Genomic DNA, 14,379 nt, shown 5'->3' with positions numbered 1-14,379 from the left:
TTTTGGTTAGGAGGCAATGTTTTGGACAGTTTTATCATTTTGGGATTTTCTGTGGTTCCAATATTGCAGTCCTCAATTTCTGCGTTTAATGGTTGCATTTTTGGCTTTCTTGGAATATCATTTGAATCAAATATATCCTCCAAAGGAGTTAGGCCTGTGGGCAGAAAATTATCCTTTAGTTCAATTACTTCAGATTCTCCCTCAGCCATTTCATCAAGGTCCATTTGCTTCAGCTCTTGTAAATTTTTGTTATCAAAAGTTGTTGGATGCAAAATCAAATTTGCTGTTTCAGCTGATATACTTTGCTCACTTTTGTCTATTTGCTGTTGATCATCAATGGTGCTTGTGTCAATGTTTGTACTTGAGAATTCCTCTTTCAAAGTCAGGAAATTATTTATTTGTGTATCATTTTCAAACACCTGCCAATTTTTGACATTATCTGGGACAACAGGTTTGTGTTTGATTTCAGCAGTGAAGTGGTGGTTGGGCTCAAATGGCAGCTTTCAAGTGCTGGCAAAAGTTGCCAAACTATGTGCATGTAAATTGTGCTTTCTTGGAATTTTGGTGAGCTGAGATTCTAAGAAGGTATTAAGTATTTCAATGGCTGCCCCTCTATATGCTCTTAACCTAAGATCATTAGTAACAAAGTTTCCCTTTATCTGTTGGATAATCAAATCTGAGTCCCCTAGAATTGAAATATTGGATGCCCCTAGACTTCTGATCAGTTTGAGTCCCAGCAAAAGGGCCTCATATTCGGCCATATTGTTTGTACATCTGAAATTTAGCCTATATGCATGTCCTTGAGCATGGTCATTTTGCATGTTGTGTATCCAAACCCCTACTCCTGCTCCTAATTTGTTCACTGACCCATCAAACTCTAAGCACCATAATATTTCTTGATTACCGCTAACCTTAGGAGTTTTGAAAATTTGTTCAGTAGGCAGATTTGGATTTTGTGACTCAACTGGTATGTCTTGTTCATTTGTTGCATCAACCACTTCAACAACTTTTTGATCTTGAGCACTGGATTGTTCATTTATGTTCTTTGCTTGTGCTGATTCTAGGAGTTTGGAATTAGTTTTGGGATGCCTTTCAGCACTGTATAAGATGAATGAATCCATGTCCGAATGCATGTAATATATGGGGAAGTTTTGGGGTTTCTCTTGACTGCTGACCACATATTTCATCAATGTTTCCCGATACAATCTCTTTGGCTGGCCAAAGACTGAGATGGTGGCATAAGACATGTCCAGCTACAAAGATCCTTGGAGTTTTGCACCCCAAGATCTGGACAAAAGCATTCCATACTTAGGTGGGATATCAGCTACCACCACATCCATCAAGATTGTCTTAGCAGGGTATTGTACTAGAGATACACACAAATCTTTGATTAGGCCTAGACACCTGACCTAGCTGGAATCAAATGAGAACAAGTCTTTGTATGGCCTTGTGATATCTAGGTCCAATCTTTCCATCACAGACTTAGGCATCAGATTATGGGAAGCTCCTGAATCAAACATTGCATTATGCAACACCTTGTCATGAATATTTAAGCTCACATAGAATGGAGGAACTCCTCCATATACTATTTTACCATTTACCTCAGGACCAAAAATCAGTTTTGGTTGGTCATCTAAAACGTTGACTGCATCTCTATTCTCTGATATTTGAAGTGACCTGCTGATTTGTTCTCTGTAAACTTCATGTTTAGCCAATTCAAACAGAGGAATGGCTATTTTCAGTTTGCCTATCTCCGTTTCTAGGTTGAAAGGTTTTTCCACTTGAATCTTTGTATTCCAAGCAGCAAAGTTTTCCTTTTTTGCTGTGTTATCAACGGTTTTTTCTTCATCATGAGTGCTATTGTAACCTAAACCTGCTTTGAAATTGTTTTCAGGGGAGCTGTTCACATTTTCTTTTGGAGGAAAGGATGTAGATGATTGGTCACTTGATGGTTGTAAGTCTGATACATCCTCAACCGTGGGTTCCTTTGGCTTGGGGTCTGTTTTAGCAGGGAGTTCTGTCAGCACAGTTTTATCCTTTGCTTTCTTAGGCTTCTTGGTATCTTTTAGCCTGTTAGGTTCCGACACATCTATCATTCTGCTCCTTAATTTGTATTGTTTATGAACCTCACAGACAGCTGCATCATACCCTTCCCTGAAATCAAATGATTCTCCAGATTTGGTTTGAAATTGGTTGAAATTATGAGCCTCTTGGTCATCTTGTGTTAGGAAGATTTGTTGCTCACTATTTAAACCCATTAGGTTGATTTGGGTGTCCTCTGTTGGCTCACTAGAGGTTGAGGCTTCGGCATAGTTCTCTTGAAACGGAGGTCTAATATTCTGATCAGGTCTAGCCTTCCCAGTGTTAGGATTTTGATTTTTTCTAAAGTTTGGATTTCTAGTGGTGTTACATGGTTGACCTTCCTAAGAAGATTTTTGTTCAATGGTTTCCACTCTATCACCCAGTCTATCCATGCCTTTGATGATTGCATCTAGTTTTTGTTCAAATGCTGAAGGCTCTTCTTTAAAAGTGGTCCTTCTTTCAGCTCTAGCTCGAGCTCTTTTAGAAATCAGATTTTCCTCTACACTAACAGCTATGCTTTGCATGTCTTCCAAGCTGGCAGGAGTTCTTTCCCTTAGCTGATATGCCATGTCAGAGTCAAATCCATCAAGGAATTTGATTAAGGCTAAGTCAGGTGGAGGTCAAAGGTTTTGAGGGATGGCATTGTACACATTGTTGAATCTAGCACAATAGTCTTGGACAGTTTCTTATGGGCCTCTTTTTAAACTGTCATACTCTGATAGGATATGCAATGGGTCCTTCTTCTTTTCCCATTTGTTCAAAAAGGTTTGGTATAGGGCATCCAGATCAGCAATTGTGTTTGGACCAAGTGCCCTGAACCAGGTTCTTACTTCACCAGTTAAGCTTTGAACAAAAATTTTCATTCTAACATCGTTGTCATCAATTTCATAGTTCTCAAAGTAGTCCATCATTTTCTTAGTGTGTTGCTGGGCTATATAGGAGCCAATACCATCAAAATATGTAATTTTTCTCTGATAATCTGGAGGCATAGCCCCTGGATTTGCAGGCAGTTGTAGAGGAGAATAAAGGTTTGCCATATTTACAAGGATAACTGGGGCAGTAGGAAGAAATAAGACAATTGGAACAGCAGGGACAATAGTGGAAATATGTGCAGTGGATGGGGGAGTGGAAAGGATACTTTGAGGTGTGGATGAAGAACTCAGAGAGGCTGTAGTATTGACAGAAAAAACTGCTGCTCTCCTAGGAGCAGGCTCAGATTTTGTAAGGTCTTGCTGAAGTATATCAAGATTCAAATAAGTAGAATTTTGTAGACTTTCGTGTCTTCTAAGGCTTTTAGAGATCAAGTTGGGATTTTCAAAAATAGCTGGAGGGTCAGGATCGGGATTTGATCTAGTGTAACACACTTTCTTTTTTGGAGCTAGCATCTAGTTCTGTTTTAGGTATTTTCTGGAAATGTTTAAAGGACGGTGTTTTTTATAATATTTTTCTAAGAAAGTGTGAATTGCAAAAGTTTTGAATTTTCCTAAAGATCTTTTTTTTTTTTTTGAAATACAGGGAAACTTGATTGAATTTTTGAGATAGCTGTTCTAAAGCCTAAAGCTATACTGGAGATTGATTGAAGCAGCTTTTATTTACTCCTGTAAATGCACAGCATAAACAGTTTCAAAGGCTACCTGGCTAACTTCAGGCTCCATCTGTAGCTTTAGAAAATAGACAGCAGTAACAAACACAGTCATTCAGAGGGTCCCCAGTGGAGTCGCCAATGATGTTATCACTCAGGTTGTTCCCCAAAAGATCTTGAGAAAAGGGAATACGACCGAGGTAACCACTAACCATTCTTTTAGCTACAGATTCTAGCCAATTTGCAACCATAGAGGGCTCTCTCTTTTTGATTTAGATTTGTTTTGTTATATGTTAGGCTACTTATGAAGCACAAGTATTTGTTTGGTGTTTGGAAGGTGACATTCAGTAAAACAGGGTTGCAATATGAGAGAAGTTCAGACCATTGGGTTAATGGAGTCAGTTGAAAATGAACCTCTGATATGGTTTCTTTGGAAAAAGGAGGAATACAGAGCAAGATAATTAAACACAGAACAATTTTCAAGCTGGAGTAAGATGAAATGAAGTCAGGGAATGAAAAGCAATCAAGAATCTTTCATTATGCTAACAGAGGGAAACTGAATAAACATTATCAGGGAGCAGTTAAGAATTCCTTGATGATATTTAGAGTGAAAGAACCAAGGAAACAAGAGCAATCAAGAATTCTTGCCTATGCTAGTCCTGTAGAAAACATAATAATTGACAGGAATTGAACACAGAGTACAGTCAAGCAATTTCTGGGTTATCCTTTTTTCCTGCAATTCAGAATATGATATATAGATGATATGTAAAACATAAGAACAACAAACAAGGGTTAAAAGACTTATTGATCCATGAAGTAACACGAGAATTCTGCAACATATTCTTCTGCCATTAATCCCACAACAGAAAATTCACCAGCAAAGCATTCCAACAATCTTTATTCAGAAAGTTTCTCAAAATTACAGCGCAGGTCCAGAATGATATTCACCAGCCAACAATAATACATATCTTGAGGAGGTATTTATACAAAGAGAATTACAAAATATCCCATAGGGAAAATATCAGGCAATAAATTTATCCATCTACTTCTTCAAAGGCAATAAATGATATTGAAAACAACGCGTAATGAATGAAGAAGTAACTACGTTGTACTAGCTGCCTTAGGTGGTCTGCTATGCTTGACTTTTTGACCCAATTAGTCGGCTGATAGCTGTCTCTTTGATTTGCGTTCCCGAATTGCTGTCACGGCCCTGTCACTTGTGCCTGATTCTGCCTTAACGCATTCTAGCGTGAACTGCTTCCTTTGCTATTTTGGTTTTCTGATAGGTGACCCGTATATTGGAATTTGCTTTAATGCAAATGATCGAAGAAAGAGAACCAAAATTACCGTGGTAAAACCTCTAGCATGTTCTGCCACCATTGATCTGTTGGCAATTGGTGTCTTTGTAATTTTATTAATGTCTCATCAACTTCAGTATACTTGTAGTAATTGGGCTGGACTTCAAAAAGATGTGTCATCTCATGTTCAATGTAGAACAAATTTTCTAATTTGTCATATAAACTCTGTCCAGAGGGAGGTACTGTCTCTTCTGAGCTGCTAGATGATGCTGTAATTTGATTGGTAACATAGGTATTTACCCTATGAGCATACTGTTGATGTGTCAATAGTCTTCCATTGCTGGTCAATAAGCTGGGTAACCCCTTGCTCTGCAGCACTGCAAACTTTTGTCTGAAGGCATTTATTTCTGTTTGCATCTCTTGGCACTTTCTTTCCAAAGTTTGTACAAAATTCCTCATGGTCAACACCTTTTTTACTGTCAAAATTGTATCTGTTCTGTCTTGAATGTCTAGAGCTGCTAGCTGCTCTCTGGTATGAGTATTCAAAAAATGAATTAGTTTATTGCCCTGCTCGGGCTTGTTTGCCAATAATGCTCTGGATTTTTGAGTCTCAAATTGAGCTATCGCTATCAACTCAATCTGGTCATGAATAGTCTGAATTGATGTCCATTGATTAGTGATGGACTAGCCAATTTTAGCCCACAAAACAGTTTTGATTTCTGCCAGAGTTTTGTGAAGAGTAAGGTCCTTCTCTAAGGTTTTTACCTTATTTGCCAAGGCTTTTACTTCTCTTGTTTTCTCAGCCACAGTTATTTTTGATTTGTCATAATTCACTTCTATTTTGGCCAGTTTTTCTTTGGCTTCTTTTAACTCTGCCATTTGGAGTTCTAGAGCCTTTATTTCCTTCATCATTTCTTCCATGCTTAGGCTGGCATCTTGTCCTGCTGTTGTTGTTGCTGTAACTGTTTCTGTAGTTGAGGTACCTGCTATTGCTGCTGGGGTGATGGGAGGGATTGCTGCTGCAACTGTGGGAGGGGCAGCGGTGACTGTTGGAGCTGTTTCAGGTGGCTGGGAGGTTGACTCTCCCGCTTGGCTTGCAGTGCTACCTCCAAGGCTTTCTCTGTTTCTGCTAGCCTTTCATTCATCCTCATTAGCAAACTTACCACATCCTCCTCTTCTTTCTGTTGTGCAACTTTTGTGGTCTGAGGATGCATTGTAATTGGCAGCTTAAGTTGCTTTCTGAGGGCTGCTATATCTTCTTCTTTCTTTTTAATTAAGGCTTGTATGCCCTTGGGATCCTTGGGATCATGTCCCAGCTCCATAATAATTTCCTCCAAGGATTTAATTCTATTATCCTTGGCTAATGAGGAGGCCTTCTCCAATTCCAATTGGGCAGAAGTATTGTGCAATGAATTCTGTAGTCTGTGAGCCAATAATGCTTTGTCTGCCAAGGTAGAGTATACCATTTCTCCGATTTGTTTATGTAACTCAATCTGGTCCATTGGATGGATGTCTTTAGCGAGGAATTCCAGATTGGTCCTGATATAATCAACAACTGACTGTGGCTGCTACGTTGTAGGCTTGAAGTGACTAAGGGTCATTTTCCCTTCTTGGATATCATAGGCTGCCATTAGCCTTTGTTGATTGGTGGGAGCCATTCTCAGCAATTGATTATACAGCTGGAACCTTACTGGCTCATTTCTGGCCTTTATTTTAGTGAATGCTTTTTTGATATCCGAGCCTTGCTTGCTTTGTTTCCTGGTGGATGTAACCTCCACACCATGCTGCCTCTCTTGCTCTTGCTGAAAAGAGCTAGTTGATGTCTCCAAAATTGGAGGAGCCTACTGTTCAGTGGTCTCCTCACCCCTTAAGTTTCCTGCTGTCTCTTCTGCCAATTATTCCTCAGAGTAAGGGTTCAACCTTTGACTCTTTTCTCCTTGCTATTCTGTGTATCCACCTGTAGGTGTCTCTTCCTGCCTGTCCCTTTTCTTGGCTCTTTCCTTATTGAGGGGAGTTTGTAACACAGGGATTTCAGTTACCTTTGCTTGTGTTGAAGGGCCTTGCCCTTGACTTTGCTCCTTGGCTATATCTGGCTGGTCTGCCATTGTATCCTGCTGCTCTGAATGCTGCACTTCCTTGCCTTTGGATGTCCCTGCAGGTGGAGTACTCTCTTGGGCAGGTTGTTGTGAAGTTGTGGCAGATGATGTGCTCGCTCCAAGGTGTTGAGGCAATGTGAAAGGCACCTGTCAAAAAGAGTCCAGGTCAAGTGTTTTTTCAAGCTCTTTCATTTCTTTTTCTAATTTCTCTTCTTCAGTAAGCTCTTCAACTAGTGTGCCTTCTACCCATTCCTATTGATTAGCATATTGTTCAATCTCAGGGATTTTATGGTGCACATATCCTGTAAGCTTGTTTTTGACTCTTCTAAAACTTATGAAGTGTTCAGGGTCATATGTTGACCAATGAAAGCTTTGTTTTAGCATAAGTTGATCTTTTAATATCTTATCTGCTTCTTCCCTTTTATTGAAGATAAAAGGGCCCAATTGATGTCTTATCTTAAGCTGTGATTTTTTCCTAGCAGCATAGAAATGAGTCAAATCTAAACTACTAAATTTCCGGTAGTATTCCAGGGCAAAGAGTCTCATAGGGACATACTTTGGCAGCTTGTAGGGAGTTAATTGACAGCCATAAATCCTGATCACTATGTGGTTTTGGTAAAAATACCAGTCACCAATACTGTATTCCTTTGAGAGATGTAAAATTTTCTGCATTTCAGCAGAGAGCCTGGGAGGAGGAGTTGTTATCAACAAACAGGTGGCTGGATATATGAACAGGTCAATGAACTCACAGTATGTATATGGGGAGTTGTGGACTTCATGGAATACTGAGGTCTAGAAAATCACAGACCTCCTTTCACCTTTGAGGTCCAATTTTTTAAGAGGAACTTGGAAACTATCAGGTTGATAGTACAACAGCAAATGATATATGTAGGAAGTATATTTGAACACTCTTTCTCTCTCCAAATTCATGAATTTCTCATGGATTTTATTTGCTATGAAGGTAGCATAATCATACTTGACAGCAGGGGGCTGTCCTGGAGTGAATATGGACATTAGTGCCAAAATAGTTTCATCAATATAATCACTAGTTTTGAAACCCAAAATATAGGAGATCATATCAGTAATGAGTATACTAGCCTCATTGAACCAGACTTGATTAAAAGGAGGTGGATTCCTGGGCTGGATTTCTGGTCTCATGAATAATTGAGCTATTCTGGTAATCTCTGAACTGGGCAGTTTGGCAGCTTGGTCAAGCAAATATTTCATGGTGAGAGGAGCCAGAGGCTGAGTTGGCTTGAAGTTCAACATCTCATTTATGGATTGAGGAGTAATATAGAAAAGTACAGTCCCAGATGGAGCCATAACTGCTCTTTGTGTGGGTTCATAATTTGCACAACATAAGTGGATGAAATCGGGCAGCACATTTACTGAAGGGAGGTAATAAATAGGCATGTTGGATTCCCAAATTTCCAAGACATTAGTATTGCTTCTGTAGCTGTTTCTAACTTCACAAAAGGCTTGCAGGTGAGGTTTCTCACCCATCATATCCCTAATCTGGAAATCCCTGTCAGCAAGGGGTATCCATTCTAATTCCTTATGTGGTGCATTCAGGGGGGCAACATTTAAGGCCACTGGAGCTTCCATTTCAATTTGTTAAATGACCTTTTAACTTGGAGTTAGAGCTTTTGTAGCAACAAAAAATAGAATACTGGCTCTGGTTTTTTCCTCAGGAAATTGTAGACTGGTTCTCTTCAGGAAATTGCCTTGCTGGGTGAAATTCACAGTAAAAACAGAGTTTGCAGAGTTTAGTTAGGAGGCTAAAAAAAACAATGGAAAGGGTGCTCCTTTTGCAGGCGTTTTCTGGTGATTTTGCAGGCGGGAATGAGCTCAACTTTCAGTTTAGTGGGCAAATTGCAGAGGAAGACAGAATTAGCAGGTTTTCTTTGAAAACATGGTCAAACAGTGACTTAAAGTGCAGAGGTTTGCAGGCAATAGTGCATTTTACTCAAATTTAGCTCTTCTGGTGATTGTAACAGAGAAATTTCGTAAAAACAGGGTTTATGGGCGACTATCGAGTAAATACCTGTTTTACAGGCGTCTAGCACGAAATGTGGTTGCGGACTAAGCTGAGGGGGTCGGGTTTGCAGCGTGAACTCACCTGGTGGTGGACTGGAGCGTTGGTGGCGAATTTAACGTAATTCACATGCACAGTCTCCGCAATACGACGAACAGAAAATAAAAAAAACCATCACTTTCACACCTTTTTAACAAATTTGGGCTTTTTCGGGCTCATTGGCGCTTTTTACGCTGACGTCATCATGACATGACTTTGTCCTGTAGCGGAGTACGGAAGGTGACGTGGTCGCTGACATGGGTGGATGACATGGTAGACACAGCAGACGAAATAGTGACGCGGGCGCTGACGTGGGCGGGTGACATGGTCAACGGGAGGCGGGAGTAGTTTGTGGTTTCTATCACGCCGCCTTATGTACGGGGGCCGTTTCTGGCAGAACAGGCCCGATGCAATGGGTTGAAAACGCGCGTGTCGGGTACGACGAGAAACCCGCTTTCTATCAGGCGCTAATGATCGAACGTCGGAGCGACTCCGATATCAACGAGAGCCGTTGGATGGGGAGGGCCCGATCCGATGGTTGACGGAATGTGGAGGTGGCGGGCAGTTATGGGGCGGGAGCCCACCAAATATTAATGCTTTATACGCATTGCGGGGGTTAAAAAACTTTGGGTTATCGGGGTATGCGGGTATGATTATTTAATTAACCGAATGTTAATTAAATCCCAGTGCTATTGTGCAGCGAACTATGGTTATTTGTTTAACCAAAGGTCAAACAAATCCCGGCGGAGCACGTGGTGGGTTGTTATTGGCCCCAGGTGGACCAATGACTCCCGAGAAAATTAAAATATAGCCATATTAGGCCGGGGCGAGATATTTATAATGTTTTTGGTTTTTTTTTTGTTATTTATATATAGTAGGGGCAAGGAAACTTTATATAGGAGTTATATAATAAAGTTAGGGTGTTAATATGACAAATGATAGGAGAATGCTAAGTTCAGAAGGTAGAAACTTAGGTTTTTAGGGAAATGAAAGGGAAATGAAGTGATTATTTTACACAAGAAATGTGGCTTGTTATGAACAAGTGAACACAAAGTTTCACTTAGTATTTCTCATAAAATGAAATGAGCTAGGACCACTGAGCAGATCCCAATGTCCTTGAGGGGATGTTAGTAAGTGTTCTTGGGGAAATGAGAGGGGAAATCAGTCATGCTCCACTGAACTGTAGCCACTTTTCCATGATGTTTGGGATATCCATGAGACAGATCATATTAAATCTGATTACCAACCTGCTTCTGCAACACCATAATTACCTACCCATTCTGCTATGCCTAACCTTTTTTCTTCATATTTGTTTGTGTGCATTTGAACTAGCAAACCCTTTCTTTCTTTTTCTTTTGAATGCCCTCCTATCTAAGTCTGCCCTTATCTCTTCCAGGGGCTCAGATTCAACTGTTGAGCACCCTTGTTTCTCTACCTAGCTAGTGATCTTCCAAGCTTGAACTGTTTGAATAGACCTTATTCTCTAATGCTAAAACAAGAAATTTATACATGGACTGGCCAAGATTGAGCTGTTGGGCCATCCATCAAATGTGACAGATTCACTGATTACATGATTTGAAATTCTTTGCCACAAGTAGTACAGTAGTGGCATTTTGACTAGCCACTTTCCTGGTCTTTATTTGGGGTTCATTTTCTTTTTTCTTGACCAATTCATTTTTCTTGCCCTTTGATTTTTCTTTTAGGGCATACCCTCTTTACATTTTTTAAATTTTTCTTTTTTTGGGAAATATGGAACCTTTGCAGCATGGAAAGGATGATCATATTTGGCATTTCCACAGTGAATCATGAAATATGACACCTATTGGTATAGGAACCTAACACTGAGGAGAAGGTAGAATTCAACATGCAACCCAAGAAACTTTATCCTTAATGACACAAATTCACTGATCTTTCTTATTGATTTTTAAATATGTGGCAGCTACAGAGTATGATTTTGAGAATTGAGAGAGTTTTAAGGGTTTTCATGCCAAGTATTGGTGGAGAAAATTTGTACTTACCATTTTCCTCATGATTATTTCCACCTTCATAGGGTTTGAGGAAAAAAAGTCCACTACCAAGCTTCTTGTAGCAACCTGTGACTTTCCTGTAGCAATTTTTGCAGACCCTATAGGTTCCTATGCAATGGAGGTTGTTGTAACAAAATAAGTTTTTGACATTCTTGTTTCAAGGTTGAGGAAAGAAAAATTACAAGATGCACCCTTTCCCTATTCAACACACCATATTATTAAGAAAATGCTTAACCAATCCAATTTTTTTCTCAAACTGTAAATTTGCAGAGTACTTTTTCTTGATGATTGAGGTGATTTTGGAATCCTTATGCCAAATGTTGGAGAGAAGGAATTTTTACTTACTTTTCCTTTGAATATTTCCTTGCTTCCCAAGGCTCTAGTGGTTGTTCTAGGAGAAATTTGCATTCATGTAGCGCTCTGTTATCTTCCTGTAGTAGTTTCTTGACCTTCCTGTAGCTTTTGGGGCTTCATGTTGCTTCTTGTAGCTTTTTAGAGCCCTCCAGTAGTGCTACATGATCTTCTTGTAGAAATTACAGCCTTCCTATAGCACTTTAGAGAGGAGTTGAAATTCAATTTTTAAGATACTAGGATGATGGAGAGCGGTGAGTACATGAGTTGCACACAACCTGAATCCTGTAGAAACTAATATTTTCATGCCAAGAGGTGGTGGGTCCACCTTTCATTTTTCTTAGTTATATTTTTTTACTGATTTTTTCCATTATTTTTACTTTTTTTTTCTCTGTTTTTTGCATTTCATGCAAAATAAACTCAAATTTCTTTGAGTTAACTGAGTTGGCACTCACCTACCCCTTCACACTCCTTGTATTCCATCGCGACTAAATGATTACATCCCACTTTTTCAAGTCCTCTTCACTTTTTCCTTGTACTCTCCCCATGTGCGGGTGTCTTGGTGGAAAAGTGAAGTTAATTGATAGATAAGGTTGAGGTTGCTCTACTACTAATCTTGGCTATAAAAAACATTTCCGTTCATACACTTGCAATGATTTTCAAGATAAAATAAGTTCGTAGGAAAGGTTTAAAGGATTTCATACATGAGCCTTACCCTTGATGTGTTTTTGTAGGTGATATTGAGGCTGTTGATATGAATGTTGAAGTTGCCTTTGGTGGTCCTGAAGCTGCTACTAATGATCTTGAAGCTACATGTGATAATCTGCTGGAGGTCTCCTAGGTTTTTTTTTTGTTGTTGTTGCTTCACATCCTTGGCTAAAATTTTGTTTTTGAGCTTCATAACATGATGATTTTGGAGGTGTTGACTTCCTTTGTTTGTTGATGCATAGGTCTTCATAGCATGATGCCTTTTTTGACTGATGAAATCTTTTTTGTGTGCAGGCCTCTTTTTGGTGTTCAATCTATTATTGTTGGAGTTGATGGATGACCTTACATATTCTCTTCAGGGATGGTGTGGCCCTTCTAAGATTCATGAATGGCCTCATAATGCCTCAGGGTGGTTGGATCTTCTATTCTAGAGCTGCAAAAAATCTAGTTCAAGATCTTGTTGGAACTGTGCAGGCTGCTACAAGAGGAATCCTCTTCATGTAGCAGTCATTTAATTCCTCTCATATACCTCATTATTGTATGTGGAATTGATGTAAAGTCATAGGAGGTTTAAAGATATGGTTAAAATCATCAAGGGGTGGTGTAGGTAGTGGAAAAGTTGATGACAAAGTTTTTTTTTTCATGTAACACAAAGTGGAATTTGAAGATGAATTTTGGTTAGATGGAGTGGATGAGTGAAGAAAGTGGTGTTGGGGGACCTATCTCAATCTTCCCTAAAGAATAAATGACCTTTTGAACCCTTCATCCAATTGTATCCGCCTCCTTTAGGTTCTTCTCAGCCATTGTGTAGCAATTCAGACCTTCCTGTAGCATTTCAGGATAGCCTCATGTAGCAAAACTATTTTATGAATATCTCTCAAACGGTAGGATGGATTGGCTTGAAATTTTATGAGAATGTTTCCATCATCCTTATGAACCTCCCCAAAAAAAATCTTGGCCAATTTATGCATGAATCTCGAGAAAAAATAAAAATGGTTGTAGGTTACAAAGGTTGATTTCTCGAAACATGTGCACCAGAATTTTTTGAAATTGCTGAATTTTTGTTTTTGTTTGTTTGTTTTTTTTTTTCATGTAACGCAAAGTGGATTTGAAGATTAATTTTGGTTAGATGGAGTGGATGAGTGATGAAAGTGGTGTTGGGAGACCTCTCTCATCCTTCCCTAAAGAATAAATGACCTTTTGAACCCTTCATCCAATCGGATATGTCTCCTTTAGCTTCTTCTCAACCATCTTGTAGCAATTCAGACCTTCTTGTAGCATTTTAGGATAGCCTCCTATAGCAACATTGTTTTATGAATATATCTCAAACGATAGGCTGGATTGGCTTGAAATATTATGAGCACATTTCCATCATCCTTATGCACCTACCCAAAACAAATCTTGGCTAATGTATGCATGAATCTCGAGAAAAATAAAAAATGGTTGTAGGTGACGGAGGTTGATTTCTCAAAACGTGTTCACCAAAATTTACTAAAATTTCTTAAACATGTTACCATCATCCATATGCATATCCCCATGAAACAGATCGAAAAATGGATGCACACTTTTTTATATATGATAAAAACAATTTTATGCTTTGTGTATTTTGGTTTCCTATAGCAAAACAAAGCCCTCCTATAGCATTTTAGGACAGCCAGGAAAATGAATGGTAAAAGCTTGGGAATGATGGGTGAATGGTGGAAATAGATGAAGGTGATGGATTGGCATGGCCTTGGTCCTGTTGTAGCATCTGAGAAAAGGAGGAGAAAGTCCAAGTTTGACTTCCTTTGAGTAGAATTTTTGACCATTTTTTTTTCCTTTTGGTGCTAAAGTGTTATTGTTGCTTGCAAAGGTTGTAGAACCCCTACATTCATGAGAGAGAGATACATGGAGCAAATATTTATTTTCCTTTTCATTTTTTCATTTTTTTCTTTTAGGCCTACTAATTACCTCAATGGGGTTTTCAACTAGTAGGTTTGCCTAGGCACCCCAAAGGAGGTTTTCACCTAGGATTTTTCTTTTCTCTTTTTTCCAACCCATTGACCGCCTTATGGATGTTTTCAATCAATGAGACAATCTCAGGCACCTCAAATGAGGTTTTCACCTGAGATTTTATTTTTTCTCTTATTTTATTTTTTCCATTTTTTTTCTATCCTACTCT

This window comes from Pinus tabuliformis, chromosome 3_2 (genome assembly GCF_031772625.1).
Source record: "Pinus tabuliformis cultivar Carrire ecotype Pingquan chromosome 3_2, CPIR1, whole genome shotgun sequence".
NCBI lineage: Eukaryota > Viridiplantae > Streptophyta > Pinopsida > Pinales > Pinaceae > Pinus > Pinus tabuliformis.
This window is presented reverse-complemented; position numbering follows the sequence as displayed.